The sequence below is a fragment of the Chrysemys picta genome, chromosome 13, assembly GCF_011386835.1.
Source record: "Chrysemys picta bellii isolate R12L10 chromosome 13, ASM1138683v2, whole genome shotgun sequence".
NCBI classification, from domain to species: Eukaryota; Metazoa; Chordata; order Testudines; family Emydidae; genus Chrysemys; species Chrysemys picta.
Window position 1 is genome coordinate 45792702 of NC_088803.1, and position 16276 is coordinate 45808977.

Consider the following 16276-nt stretch of genomic DNA (forward strand, 5'->3'; position numbering starts at 1 on the left):
GATAGAGCAACTCTTACTTACACTTTAAACAGAGGATTATGAAGGAGAAAGACTCACCGCATACCAAAGGAAGAGCGTAAGTTTGTGGCCCATGTTGGTGTTTATTCTTATTACCGTTCCTAAAATTGAAATACAAAAAAATACTTTGTAGTACATTTCACAGACTGAGTAGTCGTAAAACAGCATATTAGGCCATTCAATATTTTATATTAAACATTATAATAGCAAAAACATAACTGATAAAAACCAATTTTCTTGATTTAATGGTCCCAGAAATACAAGGAACAAGAGTAACAGCTGGGTAGTTTATGGAAGACAATCTGCTTTTAGTGAAATTAATAGGGAAGAGTGATCTCATCATTTTTTATTGGGGGATGAATTACATATAACAAATATGTTTACATTACATATCTACATATATATTTTTCTCTTGAGAATGTATCTACTTGTAATAAAGGTGTACAAATGCAAAAATCCACACGTTTTATTTAGGCCTTGATCCTGCAAAGTACGGAGTGTGCTCTCAACTACCACTGGCGTTAGTGGGAGCCGTGGGCACATAGCCTGTCTCAGAACTGGGCCCAAGGCACATACCTAGTTTCCCTGCATAATTACATGATTGTAGCTGTAATTGCAGCAATTGTGCTCACAAATGGCAAGTTAACCATCTAACTTGGTTATTTACATGTATGCTTGCCATGACCAGCCATGGTAACTGTACTTGCAAATAAGGTGCGTCATTGCTCATGCATGCCTCTGTGTGCAATTGCATGTGTGCAGAATTGAAAATCTGGACTCCCCTGGGCCTTCTTCTAACTTTAAATTTCTGCCCTGCTTCCCGTGTAATATCCCAAACTGTCCTTGTGTACAAAAAACAAGCAGAACGGAGAGGACTGAAAGGAAAATCTCATGGCAGAAATGTACACACCCACACACCTTTGAAGGAGAGAGTGTAGTTGGATGGTGCTAAAGATGGCAGTGAAAAAAAAATGAAGCAGATGTTGGTGAGTATGCTACCATAAAACGTCTTTGTGTTGCTAAATCAAAAGCCAGTAGACTGAGGATGGTGGTGATCCTGAGCTAAGCTGTTTTCCCATCCCTAATTTTGCCTTCTGAAGATCCTCTGCATGTGATCAAACCCTCTGTAGTTAGAAGATGAGAAGGAAATGCAAATTCTTGTTCAAATTTCATTGTCTCTAATTGAGTTTCTCTAATGCACAAAAGCAAAGGGAGTTAGGGATCGACAATAGAGATTTCAGTTGCATATAAATCCCCAAAAGCTTTACCTCCACTCCAAACACCTCCCCAATCTTAGTAGAACTTACGCCAGACCAAAAGCATCTTCAGTAAACGAAAGCAAAAGTGAATTAAAACAGGACAGGGACAGTCCCATTTGGTGAAGGGTTGGCTTTAGAAACAATGCAGGGAGTGAAGCATTTATTCTCATTTCTGTTAAGATGAAAGGATCATTTTAGCGCCACTTTCTGTGCAATCTCTTCATGGCAATTTGAGACCTGAAGATATACAGAATTTCCTGTTTTAGGTGGGCTACAACCAGACCTTTATATAGCTTGTAAAGGGAAAGGACCTAGAGACTTCATGAAGTCCACTAGAGACCTGTGATTACTCTATTTTACAGGGAAGGTGCTTAGATACTATAGTGATGGATTGCAGTAGAAATCCTGCTGATGGACAGTAGATGGGCAGAGTCATGTACGTTTGTCCTACTATGCGGTAATGAGCATTCTAGATAATCCCGGAACTAGTCAGTGTGGAGAAAGCCTGAATCACATTTTTAAAATATATCATAACCAATGCATTATGAACCAAACATTTTCAAAGTCATGCAGGCTCCTGTTCAGGTAAATTGGATCTGTTCAGCTGGCACCTTATCTCACATTAACTGTTGCCTGTGATAATGGCAGTGTGATTGGCTGACCCTGTAATTTCTCTCTTTCAGGTGTTTCTATAGCTTCTGCACACCATCATCAAAATGCAGTGGCATTCCTGAAAGCACAGCCCCCAGTAAATCCAAGAGTTATATTCAAATGGAGGGCCCAGCAGGTTCAGAGATGCTAAGAGGTGTTGAGATGTTCAGAGAGAGCGGTGCCATCAGTGGGTATCCCTTGGAAAGGCAGAATAACTAATGAAAGCATATGTTATCCCAGTTTCTGTAAACATGTCTGCGTGTGATTAGGGCATAGAGCTGGTGATATTTTGGTGGTGGTTTTTTGGGTGTGTGTGATTTGGTTTGGGTTGTTTGATTTGATGAGACAAGATAGCATCGTTTCCTGCCCTAACCACTAGTTTATTTCCAGCTGTGCCTTGTTAAGTAACTCACTTAAAGGCTGTGCCCACTACCCCACCTCTAAAATGGGCACAATAATACATCTCTCACAGGAGTGATATGAGGCTTTAGTTAACATGCATGCTCTGACCTCCTCAGATAAATGTGCAGGATTGACAAATATTATTGCACTTTGTGATAAACAATGGAACAAATACAAATGTATTTTTTTTTAAAAAGATACAGATTTACAAATACTTTAGGCAGAGTATGTTCAGTCTTCTACCCAAAGACATCATCATGGGAGTGCCTTTAGATAAGGGATGTAGTTTGCTCAACTGAAACTAAATATTGCACTAAACCAGCAATTCTTACAATTCAATACCATGCTTAGTTAGGTGGGTTTTTTGGTTTTTTTTTTGTTCAAATAGATCAGCCGCAGGATTTTAGTCCTGCAAATGTCTGCTGGAAAAAATGTCGTGGTGCACTGCTTAATAATTAAAGGAGAACTGTTTTAGCCTTTTGCAAAGTTAAATGTTAACCTTTTGAAAATGTGTTTAACAGGGAATGAGTGTTGAACAAATTAAAGTTTTACCCCAACTGCTGTTAGTCAAGTGTTTAAAACCCACCATCTCTGCGTAGAAAGGATATTCCCCCGGCTCTGGCTACCATGCGGCCCCTCCCGCTGCGCCACCTCCTGCCGCAAGGGCTCCACTCTGGTTGGCGGGGAGGGAAGGAAGAGGAGTGCCCTGCAGGGCGCTCTGGTTCTCCATGCCACCGCCCCCTACAGGGCAGCCTGAGCGGGGAAAAAAAAAAAGCGGCCGTGCCACCCTAGGATTGGGCAGAATGCCGCCTCCAACAATCTGCCGCCGCAAGCACCAGCTTGCTCAGCTGGTGCCTGGAGTTGGCCCTGATTCCAAGCCAGAAATGAGGCCCCAATTCAGTCAAGCATTTAAGCACATGCACGAGTCCATCTCTATTCAGCAATGCTTTCACTCGGAAGTTAAACACATGCTTCGCTGAATAGGCATGAACTCATGAATCAGGACCCCACCCCCGTTATCCCTTGCAGCAACATTTATTTGAAGTTAAATGCTCTGGAGATTTTCAAGTTGATTTTGTTATAGAAAAGCCATTCTCCAGTCCCAGCAGGACTGCAGGTAGCTCATGGTGGGGATTTCCCAATAAGTCAAATATTCATTGCCCTGTAAGGGTACATTTTTTTTCTTTGCACAAGCACACAGAGCCCTTTTAAATATATTTGAACTCCATACAGTGCAAGCAAGTTAACTGCTCCAGACCCATAGTCTTCTGAAATGGGTTTATCATTTATTTATCAGAAAGACTTAATTTTAATTCGACCTTCTCTGTGTCTTTCTATATTGCTTCAGCCACAGAAGTGGTTTCCCCTAGGTTACTCCAGACCCCAGTTCGTGAAAACTTTTCTTTGTTAACTTATCTTGTTCCCGCAACTAAACCGGAGCCTTAATCTACAGAGATGTGCCCTTCTCATCCCTTCTTTTACTGTTGATTTTTTTAAAATACTTCCCTACCCCTGTGGGTATTGTCAGCACACTCAGACATCTCTGTGCTTAGCGAAACAGACTCATTACACCACCAACCTTGTGTGAGTGGCTCAACTTTTCATGGTCTGCTCTCCCTCCTGCTCTCAGGAAATATTTATATAGAAAAAGTGTGTGTGTGTGTGTGTGTGTGTGTGTGTGTGTATCTGTTCTATTTAATGAAATGTACCAGGCCAAACTATGGAGAATAAGTCACGAGACTTAAAAGCAAAGTTATGTTTTAATATGGATTAATTTTAAATGTTTCAAAGATATACTAAGAAATATATACTTTGAGCAGCATAGTTGTCTATAATGCCTTTTATCGCTTTATAACATTAAACATCATGACACCTCATAATTTAAGTCACAACTACATGGTTTGAGAAACAAGACACTAGATTGGGGCACAGGAGATTAGGTTTCTACTTCGGGCTCTGCCTCTGCCCTGCCAGGTGACCTTGGGCAAGTCTCTTTCCCCTCACTGCGTGCCTCAGTTTCCCAAACTGTAAAATGATAATAAAGATGCTGATGGCCAATGTAAAATGCTCTGAGATTAAGTAAGTAAGAGCTCAGTATCATCATTATACCAGTATTACAAAATAGTAAACTGAAGCACAGCAAGTCGGGCGCGGGGGAGGGCGAGAGGGAGATTGGAGGACTGGAAGGCCTAATTAAAGATGTAGGAAAATTGAGTTCTCTTTCCTTTGGCCTCGCTCCCTGTGGATTTGCATTCTCTGAGTTTTCTTTGAAGTTTCAGGTTTGAATGGTCAGAGAAGCAGGAAGTGAAACTCAGTCAAAGACATTGAGTGCCACATGGCTTCACGTGGAAGCTATACAAAAATCATTAATGGCTTTGTTTAAAACCTGAAACTCAAAGCAAAACTCAGGGCAGCCATGAGGAGAGAACCCACAGAACAAAATGTGTGTTAACCTTTGTGAAGCAAAGTCACCCACACTCTCCTATGAATAGCTAACCTGTAGCAATTATACAGTGTACTTCTACAAGGACATACCATGGAATTGTTACAGAAATTTATGGGCCACATTTCCCTCCCCCCGCCCACAGCTGTCACTAAGCTGCAGACTCATAACTTCATAGCAATATTGAGGTGTCACAGGCCTAGCACACTGTGCCTCAATTTTTCTTCACCAGGTCTTTTCCATCTGTCTTGGGGAGCTGCATGGCTCAGCCTTCCAGCTGGCTTGCTGTCAGAGTCCAGTCTTCTTCTGGGGCAATAAGAATCTAAACAACGCAAAAGGTTCTTCCACGCTGCTTGGTCTCCACTTCATCTTTCCCTTTAAGCTCAATTCCCAGCCCCTTGTGGGTTATCTTTAAGTCTTGCTGCTCTAGGATAGAGCCCTGACTCCCCAGTAACTACATCTTAGATATATGGAGATATACCTATCTCATAGAACTGGAAGGGACCCCAAAAGGTCATCAAGTCCAGCCCCCTACCTTCACTAGCAGGTCCAAGTACTGATTTTGCCCCAGATCCCTAAGTGGCCCCCTCAAGGATTGAACTCACAACCCTGGGTTTAGCAGGCCAATGCTCAACCCACTGAGCTATCCCTCCCCCCTCTTGCAGGCCCTGCTTCAGGGACTTCCACAAGAACCCTATGGTTCTTCTACCAACCTGAGGTCTCTGCCCTTTTATGAGGCTCAGATGTTCAGGCAGTTACCTGATCTCAATTAGTTCTGGCCCTTTAGGCTGGGAGGCAGCTAACTATGGCACAAATTGGGCTGATTGAATCAGAGCTTTGTCCAGGATGGCCTGCTCTATAAGGGCCAGGAGGCTTGGGACTAACTAACCCTGTTCATAGGTGCTACACAAAGCACAGGTCCAGCAACTTGGGAATTTCCCTTTGCTGTTAGTGATATAGATCCTATGACAGATAGATGAGAAGTTCTGATTCTATCCCTTAGGAAGCAGTGGTAGAACACGGCACTGCTACTGAACACAAAGGAAATCTTATGTGTGTGTTCGCGTTTGCACGGACAGATGTGAAATAAAAGAAAAGCTAAGAATAAAATGACAATACTTCTAAGAATTCCTAGGCACACTGACCAGTATATCATTCCAATTAATTTCTGATTGGAGGCCAATATAAAAGCTGAATGCATTCTATGGAACAGCTTTAGACAAGCTGCCAGAAATAAAAAGATCAGGGGTTCACACCTCTTAATGTATGGTCACATCCCAAAGTATAATAATTCATGGGTGGCCGTTGGTGTCAGGGTGTGTGTTCTTGTGTGTATGTGTGTGCGTGTGTGTACATACATACAGATGTTAAGTATAGGCCAGTATATTTTAATATAATTTTCTTCTTCCTCTAGGATGAAGATAATTTTTGCTCATACAGTTGTAATTTAGATGGTCTGCGAGGCCCTTCTTTATGCATTTCATGATGAAAGTCACTGATGGGGCCTGCAGAGCAGGCCTTGCGTCTTTCCATAAAATATCTATTAAATGGCAATGAGATACACCTCAAAGGGATTCCCAAATTGCAAGCCTCCTTCAGAGCATTAATAAATTATCCATTCATTTGCTCATGCTGAATCTCAGAACACCTCAGGGTCCAATCCAGCTCCCACTGAAATCAATGCAAATACTCCCATGACTTCAATAGGAGTTGGACCAGACCTGAAGGCCCTCGTCACTGAGCTCCACCTGGGACGACCCATGTGGCTGCATGTTGAAGTCAATGGACTCTACATGGGATCAGTGGTTCACTTGCCCAGAATTCACTGCAGGACCAGGGTGCATGAGATTAAGCTGTTGCTAATCTGTTGTTACACGGTGTATGCGTTTCCTGGCTTGGCTAATCTGGTCACACAAAAGGCTCCCTAACATTGCAGCTCTCTTGTACCCACGGATTGCCATAGTCCGAGATTATTTCAAACTATTTAACAAATAAATCAGTTAATCGTAATTTGCTGCATGATAGGATGAAGCTTCCTTAAAACAGTTATAAATATTGCCTCACTGGTACTGACAAGATGGCAATGAGTATTTGCTACTAGCCAAAGAAATAAATCTATTTTTACTACTTCAAGGGTGGGATAACCAGAGCAGTAACTGCAATGTTCATACGCTTTACCTTCCCAAAACCACTTATTGGTTTGATTGTGTGGCTAAATATGCAGTGATATAATTCAGTACTGTACTGACCTCTAGCTGACTGGTAGCAATGCAGCAGTCAATAGAATTTTAATAGCTCTAACTAAAATCTGCCTGTCAGTGTCCTCATCAATTACTATCTCCACAGATACCAAAAATGCACTAAAATAATTTCCATTGAAAGATCAGCCCTAATTAACTCCCATCCTCACTCACTACTTAGTGAAAAACATGCCACCATCAAACTGCTTTAAATGCTCTTTCTTATGCCAGAGAGATGGTTTAGTGTAGTTGTATTTGTTTACTGAGGCAATGTGGATGCTGTAGACTAGTGCTTCTCAACCAGCGGGCCTCAACTCCTTGAGGAGTCAACAAAAGCAGTTGGGGCGGTGTGTGTGCGGGGGGTGGGGGAGAAGGGGTGTCACAAGACTTTACACATTTATTACAATATAAAGCAAAGAAAATCTTACCCCCCACAAACCCTTCCTCTTCAAAGTCAAGTATTCAACGTCAACCTCTGAAACACATACACTCAGACATTCGATAGGGTTAGCAGCATTACCACGACAATACTTTTTTATTACTACTTTTATAGACAGTGTCAGGAGAGTCATGAACATTTTTTACTTTGAATAAAGGGTTCTCAACCTCAAGAGGCTGAGAGACACTAATGTAGATACAGTCTGTAACAGACAGATGGGCGCTCTCTCGGCTTACCCCAGACTGCTCCTGTCAAAACATCAGACACAAAATGGGAAAAAGTGACCTTGGATTTTGTGTGCCACGATTTTTGGGTGACACCATGGGCTTGAAGTTCTCGGAGGCTGAGCACCCACAGCTGATGTCAGTGGGATCTGTGGGTGCTCAACTCTTCTGAAAATCAGGCCCAAGAGATCAAATGAGGCACCCCAAAATCAGAGGCCACTTTTCAAAATGTTAGCCCTTGAGACGAGAAATCCTGTAATTCTGAGGTGGCCACACAGACATGCCAGGACTGCTGCTGGAAGGGCCATAAACCAGGCAGTGGCCCAACTCTTGTGCGTGTCACACCAGGCCACTGTAGTGAAAGAACAGCACATGAGAAACCTTAAGAATGAAAGAAGCCACCAGGCTCCGGCTGCAACACATGTTCGCTTATGTCCTTTTCATTTTTTTATTTTCTCCCCACAACCCCTTAATCTCTGGGTGTCAAGAATCTCATCTAATTCTCAACTCTGCCTCCTAATGCTCTGTGAATACATTTTCTTATATTGTTACTTGTGGCGTATACTCATTACTTTCTCCCTGAACAAGCTTCAGATAGTTTCTCTTTGGCTCCTGATTTTATAAGACTTCAGATTAAGTCCTCTTATTGTCAGGCTTGTGTGGATCAACGTTATCAAGATTTTTATTTCTTCCTTGTGTTATTACTTTATTAAATTTTAAATCTTTAATAATAAAGTCTCCCTATTCCCCCATGACAATAAGCTTAACTTGTACAAACTTTTCTCACAACTTCTACAATTTTCCAGGTCTAGTCTCATTTTCTTCACCCTAATCTACAAGTTTTCTAAAGCAGTTATATTATTTCTATGATATGCAAAAGAAACCAATATCCTGTATCAGTAAGTATGAATAGTGGGTGAAATTCACCCCCCATTTCAACCCTCCAAAAATAGACTGTGTGCAAGGATGGGGTGGGATGTAGGAGCCGCTACTGCAGCCCTTAAGCCTAGGTTGTGACACCCCTGCCCCCCCCCCCCGGAAAATTGTGGCCACTGGTTCCAAATGAGAACAGATTGATTATGGCTGTTGTGGTTATTTACATATACCTGTAATACAACAAAGCAAAACCCTGCTCCTTAGTTTTTCTGTATAGGTATATTCAAACATGTATTAACTTGCCCTATTCATGGCGGCTAATATTTGGGTTACTTCATAGCGGCCTTGTCCAATTTTTTGATGTTTATGGAACCAAATATCCTCCTGAGTAGAGCTGATCAGGAGTTTTGTTGATGAAACATTCTTTGCAGTGGAAAATATGCCAATGCCAAACCTTTTAACAGAAACTTATCACTTTCAACTAAACTTTTGTTGGGAAGGTTTCCAAGGTCCCGGATGGAATTTTTGGTTAAAGAAAGCGTAATCAGAACAGCCAACAGTCCAGTGGTTAGGGCTCTCACAGGTTCAAATCCCAATTCTACCTGCTTTAGAGCAGCAACTTGATCCTACCTCTCAAGAGTGTACCCTAACCACTGGGCTATACAGTCTGACTCAACAAATATTGATTTATTTTTAATGCAAAATAGAACAGCTCCAGAGGAAGAAAGAGACTGACACTATAGGACACTCAGTGGGCTATTTGCTATTCTCTCTCTCTGTGCCTATGCAGAATGAAAAAACATTTCAAAAACCTTGACATTTTTCATGAAGTGGAATCTTTGTTTTCCTGCCTGCACGAATGCTGAGATCTCCTTCCTCACCCTCTCCAAAAGGGCCATGCATGTGAGGGACCTCATAATGACCTGAGCCACTTACCTTGCAGCATATAGGCTCTCAGTAACACTCACTGGGCCAGATTTCAATCTCAATGAACGTTTTCATAAGCATCAAACTTACCTACATTTACAGGAGGGGCCTTAGCAGCAGAGAACTCCAAAGATAGGGATCCCATTATTCTGACTAGTTTCCTATCAAATCTGCCACTTAACCTCTGAAGTATAAGATAATTAGAAATCTTCCCTGAAATTATCCAGACCATCACCCCATCTCTCTGTATTAGTTATACCCTGAAGCACCCTTGAGAGTATGTTGCCTAGATCTAGTGGTTTGTCAATTGGAACTCAAGCTTTAGTCTCTTAATTAGAGATGTGCCAAAGTACCTGCCTTTAATGGAGATGGCTGGCAGAGCGTTCCCGCTCCATCTCTCTTCCATTTAATGGCTTCATTACAGATTAATGTCCACAGCAATAGCATGGATACATTTTGCAGAATGGCTGAACTATTGAAGTGCTGCTGATTTTGATTTGTGCTTCTGTGGCGCTGTGTCGGGTCGCATCATCTAAAAGTCCCTATTATGCTGTGCCACACGGAAAGCTGATGTGATGGAATGTAGCACGACATTGCATAAGCAAGTTAATAGCTCAACAATATGACACTGTGTCCGCAATTACAGTAGCCACCGCTCATGAGCTTGACTCATGGTAAAGCCGGGGATAATGAATTATTCATTTGCTGCTCTGATCTTCAGATAATTCAATACTCCTACCTCCTTTGGTTTCAGTAATCCTTTTCACCATTATTTATATTCATCCTTTTACTCTGTAAAGACAAATGCTAAGTAATTGTTAAATATCTCTGCTATTTCCTGATATAACTAAAGACACTGAAAAATATGTGATACTACGATTGCAGCAAATCTTCTGTTTGAACTGAACTACATTGAGAAACAAAAAAGTATCATTAGTGAAGAATCCAAACAGCTGTGATCAGTGTAAAATAACACCTTCTTGACAAGTAAAATATTGATTTGTTGACATCAAGATTTCTCGTAACCTGATAATATTTCATTTCATATTTGAATAGGAAACATTGTTTTGGGCTCCTGGGCATAAATTATGACGAAGCATCGATACTAGCTGCTTTAGAGTTCTGCAACTGCTATTTCCTTATATCCAAGGCTGAAATAAAAATATAATATCTAATTTTCCTATGACTTACAGTGGATTCAAAGGGCTAGTTTTACTATGCAGATCAGATCAGAGTGTTGCACAGGAAGTCTCCAAAGAGGTGAAGAGACAGAAACTTCTCCCAGTCCACCCCAGCAGTCACATCACTGTGTTGCTGTTGTGTCTCCTACTGTAGAAGGATGTGTTTCTGCTGCCATCTTGACCAACATCAGGGATTGAACCAGGGACCTTCTGCACTAAACCCATAAATCTCTGCAACTTGACAGTCTCGCACCCTCTGCAGAACCCGCACAGAGGGTGAGACATAACACCTACTGACCAGTGAGTTAGACAGACATTCAGAGATCCATACTTTGAACCCTCTCCTGGCCCCCTGAGCCTACCACATTTCCTAAATTCCACATTGAGGCAGCTACGTAAGCATCCTGATTTTCAAAGGGTTAAGCACACTTCACTTCCTCTGAAGTCAATGGGAGCTAGGGATGATCAACCCCTCTGAAAATTCAGTCCACTTTATTATCTGCCTAAGTTTGAGCGTCCAGGTTTGAAAACATTGGCCTTACACTGCTGGACAGATGCTGACAAGGGCCTGATCCATTCTGGGCCTAAGTTGTAATACAGGGTCTCATCTAAAGACCGTGGACATAAATGGGCATCTTTCCACTGGGTAGGCTTTGGACCAGGCCTATAGTACCAAAGATTTACATGTCACTTTGCAAACACAGGGTCCAAATGAAACCAATGGACATTTTACTCAAGCGGAGCTTTATGTTCCAAAATCTGAACAACCCTTATTCCTTTCAAAATAAATGGGAACTGCTGGTACCCAGCCCTGTGAAAATCACTTTAGGAGTAAGGACTTTGGGATTTGGCTCCAACAGGTTAAGACACATTCTGCACTCAGTATCTAAGCCAGTATTTGTAGCCTGACAGCTTTGTTGCCCCAAAGCCTGTTTTAAAATCATACCGGTGAATGTGCTGTAGGTAACCTGAGGCACCTTTGAACTTCAGAAACTCAGGCAGAATTTATCAAGTATGTAGAATCAGGTTCCATAAGTCATGCCAATGGAGCTCTTCTTAAATAGGAACCTTCTGACACAGGCATACAGAACTATAAATTACTGCATAATGATATCTCCTCAGACACAGACAAAAAACCCTCATTACTATGTGCCCGTGGCTTATTTTTTCTGATACGAGAGCTGTTATTGTCCTATCAAACCAAGGAGAATAAAAGGAATTTTCCAGAAATAGTGGTTGGATTCCCTCTTCTCTGGAGGAGAGAATTTGCTCTTTGACAAGCCAGAGCAACAAGGATCTCTACACTGAGGCAAACAGGCTCCTAAAGGTCACCTTAAGTTTAAAAGAAACCATTGTGAGGAAAAATTGTTTTCTCACACTGATTCATTAGCACACTCTGTTAGCACTTTCGCAATATGTTAGTACGTTTTGGAAGACTTTGCCATTGGCACTTGCTATTTTTATCTCCCTACCAGGCAGCTCAGCACAAAATGACAAACAATTTATCTTTGGTTTTATTTATTCCCCCCCCCCCCCATCTTGTGGAGATAATACAGGAAGGAGGGAGGAGAAAATTTAAAATGATCAGTAAGGACAAGTGGAAAGTAGAGGGACAGTGGATTTATTGGTAAATGGACACCTATTGTACCCTCATCAACACTTGCCATGTTCTCTCTCTTGTTCTAGGCCAGATTGAATCTTATCGCTCTGCCCTGAGTAAGGGGCAACACATAGTTGCACTGACCCAGCACAGCCTTAACCAAATTTTCGGACTCAGAGAGCCATAGTTGGCCTGCTGCTTCATCCCTTTTCCTGGTGCAGCTTTCTTCCCCCTCTGCGCTGGCTGGCAAAACGAGTGGGGGAAGGTGGACCTTGACTGTAGCCGCTCTCTGCCCCGGCCCACCCACCTGTGCAGGGCTGGAGCAGTGGACCACTTCCAGCTGTTTTCCCTCCATCACCGTGATATAGCTAGCAAGACTCTCACTCCTGTGCGACAGTGCAGCAATTTCAGAACCCAGCTCTATAGCTAGAAGGATAGATGGATTCCTTTATGCACGATGAAGAGCATTATATCTTGCTAGACACAGTTACATTAGGAGAATGAACGATTGCAGCTGCATTGCTGTTCTACAGATTTTGCCCCACTAGGGCCTCAGTCTAGCAAAGTACTTAGGCACATGCTTCAATATACGCCTGCTAGTAGTTCTCTCAGTGGAACTGCTCATATGCTTAAGTGTTTTGGGGGATTGGAGGCTAGGAGTGTAAGTGACTCCAAGTTGGGGTGGCGGGAAGAGATACATTTGTTTTTAAAGTACTTCTAAAAAGATGACCTGTAAAGAGGAAACATCTGTGATTTATTTATCTCCTGTCTGATGCTGGAAGCCTCAACTTCAACAAATGTAGTCTTTCTTAATAACTCAAGTACAGCAGGAGCTCAGACACAAACTGCGACCGGTGGAGTTTGCAAAGCAGAAGCATTCCTCGGAGGCTCAAGCCATTGCACACCCTTAGCTAAAAACACACCCAACATTCAGTCTTATTAAATACAAACTGAACAGATCACCGTCGTTTAGTTATGCTGACACAACTATTCCCATTTCAAAGGAACATCTCAAAGCCTTAGCAACTCAAGACATCAGGAATATGTATAATTTAAGCTCAGTACTGCAAGGCATTCAAAGGGTATTGGAATGACTGAGCCACCCCACACCGCCACAAAAAAAAAAAAAGTTCTTGAAATGCAGAGTTTTAAAACTGCTTCACTCCCAGAATGATGTTGAAACAAATCGTTTGACCACACATTTCCTGGAACTACAGCTAGCCTGCACTAGTTTCTCCCTCTCCCTTGCCAATCTTGATTTAAATGGCCTGTGCCCAGCAGTGTGAACAGGACTGCCCTTAGATGCTGGCGAGTGGCCTGGCTGCTTGTGCTGAGGTTCATGCCTAGCTGTTGCTCTTAATTTTTTTCTCCCACCAAGCACTGATGACCTGCATCTCACTAGATAGCCATCTGCCAGAAGGTATGTGCATTCTATGAATTTTGCATCATTTCAAAGCATCCAAATTGGGCTTCATGCCTCCCAGTACATATAAATGTAACAAGGTCCCTACCTGGAAGAATTTATGTAACAACCCCCAATGCAGTCTCAAGCAGAGCTAGGACCTGGAGTCTATGACACTAAGGCACAAACCTCTACCATTTGAGAAAAAGGAATACCTCAGCTATCTGACAGCAGTAGTAGGTTGTTTTCTTTTCTAGGGACTAGTCTAGATGCCACACAGAGCGCTTTACAAACATGTTACATTTATAGCCTGATTTTTCACATGACAAATGAAATAGGTAGAAGAAAGGAAAGATAGTAGCCACAGGAATAAGATGACATGGTTAATCAGCAATGGGATGCTCACAGCATGAGTGAGTTAAAAAAAAATAATAAAGCCAACCCAACTAGGCTAGTTGCATTTCACACAGCTTAGACAATGAACAGAGTAAACTGTATAACTGTTTCAAAGTAAATTATAGGATGAATATAAAGAGAAGGAGAGAGATCAAATTTAGATTACTGGAATCACATTAGTGTAGGGCAAAAGATTTGCTGATGAAACTCTGATTTTATAAGTTATGTTTAAATACTTGAGAAATGCTCAGGTAATGATAGGGACCATATTAATAGATGGGTAGATGGAGACAGACATGAACCAGACCTCAGTATCAAGCACATTGTATTGTTAGGTTTTGAAAACTGGTGGTAAAAAGAGTTTATAAAACAGAAATACCGTCAAATAAAATAAATAGAAATACCATCCTTAAAAAGCTTAATCAAAATGACAGAACCTTTAGTTAAATGTATTAGTAAATCCTTTTTATTATAAAATATCAATATAGATTTGATATTTAAAAAAATCTTTAAGGCATTTAAAATTTGTAGTTAAAAGTAGAGGTTATAAAATCTGAATTGCTGGCTTTAATATGTTCCATAAAATGCATCTTATCCTCTGAACTTCACTCATATTCATGCTGGTGCATGAAAGAAAATCTCATCTTTACATTTTTAAGTAGGCAGAAATAAAGAACACATAACATTAAGAAATAATCAAGGATATTTTTCTGGCTCTTTTTGTTGGAGTGTCAGTCTGAGACGAGGCCCTTCTTGTTTTATGCTATTAATAATCCTCCATTTGCCAAATCATCAATGTCTGCACAATGATAGGACCATGTTTTCAATTACTGGATTATGAACAAGTGGGATGAAAGCACAAGTTGGGAGGGAAAAACACGGTCTTTTCTTCAACATTTCACTATTAAATCAGGAACTAAATCTGTGAGTGGTAAATGGACTTATTTCTAAACAGAATGTTGGGTAAAATTAGATTACACAGGCAAGTAATTTCTGAAGCTAAGCATATTTGAAGTACTATCAGCTGGCTGGACAAGTTGCACATCTGGTGTTCTTATGGGAGATTCTAAACCCTGGAAAAGAAGAGCTACTCTAGCTAATTTAAAGTACTTTAACCATTTTGGCTACTACTCTACGGTATTCCATGCTACTGCTGATGAGAACGCTAGAAAGTCAGTTTCATCAGCCCCATACGGCCTATATACCTGAAGGAGGTGAGTTGAGTCAACTTCCTTCTTACCCAGATTGGCAAAAGAAAGGCGAAAGCAAAGCAAAAGCAATACTAGCATAGTAGACAACACTACAATGAAGAATATGGAATGTCCCAATTCGGGTGGAAGGGTGTGTGTGTGGGGGGGAGGTATATTTAACAGTATGGTTTTATAGAGAAATAGGCTGACTTCTCCTGAATTTTAATATTCAAATTGCTGATGTACTGATAGGGATTAATGAAATAAGACTAAGGAAACTTTAATAAAATGTTATTTAATGCCATATTAGGATGGAAGCCCAATGAATTCCAAAAGCATGTTCACCAAGGAATGCTGGTGATCACGTAGTCACCAAAAGCTTCAGTGGCACGACAAGATTGCCAACAGTGGACATAAGCGGATTATCCAGCCAGACCATGACAAGGACCTAGCTACAGATTGATTTGGGTGGTGCTTTATCTGCAAGGAAGTTACCTCCATTTGAGATTTGCCATAACGACGGAACGTTGATGAGTTTTAGGCCAGACTCCAAAGTTTGTCTCTTTAAAGGTAAATCCTCCTGGGAGATTCTCACTGCTTCATTCCTTAAAAGTGCCACAAGTACTTCTGTCCTTAAAAGGAAGGTACACTGCATTGGTGGTGAAGGTGGGGATAGTTGTGTGCAGTTTACAAAGGAATGGATGGACCAGCAGGAGAAGTGTTCTTGTCTGAGGTCTCCCATGGAAAAGAATTACAAATCTCCAGAACCTGAGGAGCCCAGGATTAGTATAAGAAGTGATAAACCATATGAATCGCTATATGTAACCCAGACTAGTTTAATAAAGAACAATACCGTGAAGCTGCAGACTGAAGCTTGCTAATGCTGGATATTACTGCTGGAGCTTCTTGAAGAAAGAACTCACTATTCCGTTTGGAAATCTCCCCAATGACCAGGGCAGGCTTTATGTTTGAATGCCATTAGCTATGATGTCATAACCAAGCTTGTCTTTGAGATAGGAGAGGCTCCT

The 16276-nt window shown here is 41.5% G+C and overlaps 1 long non-coding RNA gene across 2 annotated transcripts in view; it reads right to left on the reverse strand.

Moving 5' to 3' along the window:
• The window catches only part of LOC122174503 (uncharacterized), a 162529-nt gene that overhangs the window by 108668 nt on the left and 37585 nt on the right, over positions 1 to 16276 (reverse strand). For both annotated transcript variants that reach the window (XR_006176422.2, XR_010592320.1), the window contains exon 2: positions 58 to 119. This is a non-coding gene — a long non-coding RNA (uncharacterized LOC122174503). The remainder of the gene's footprint in view (positions 1 to 57; positions 120 to 16276) is intronic.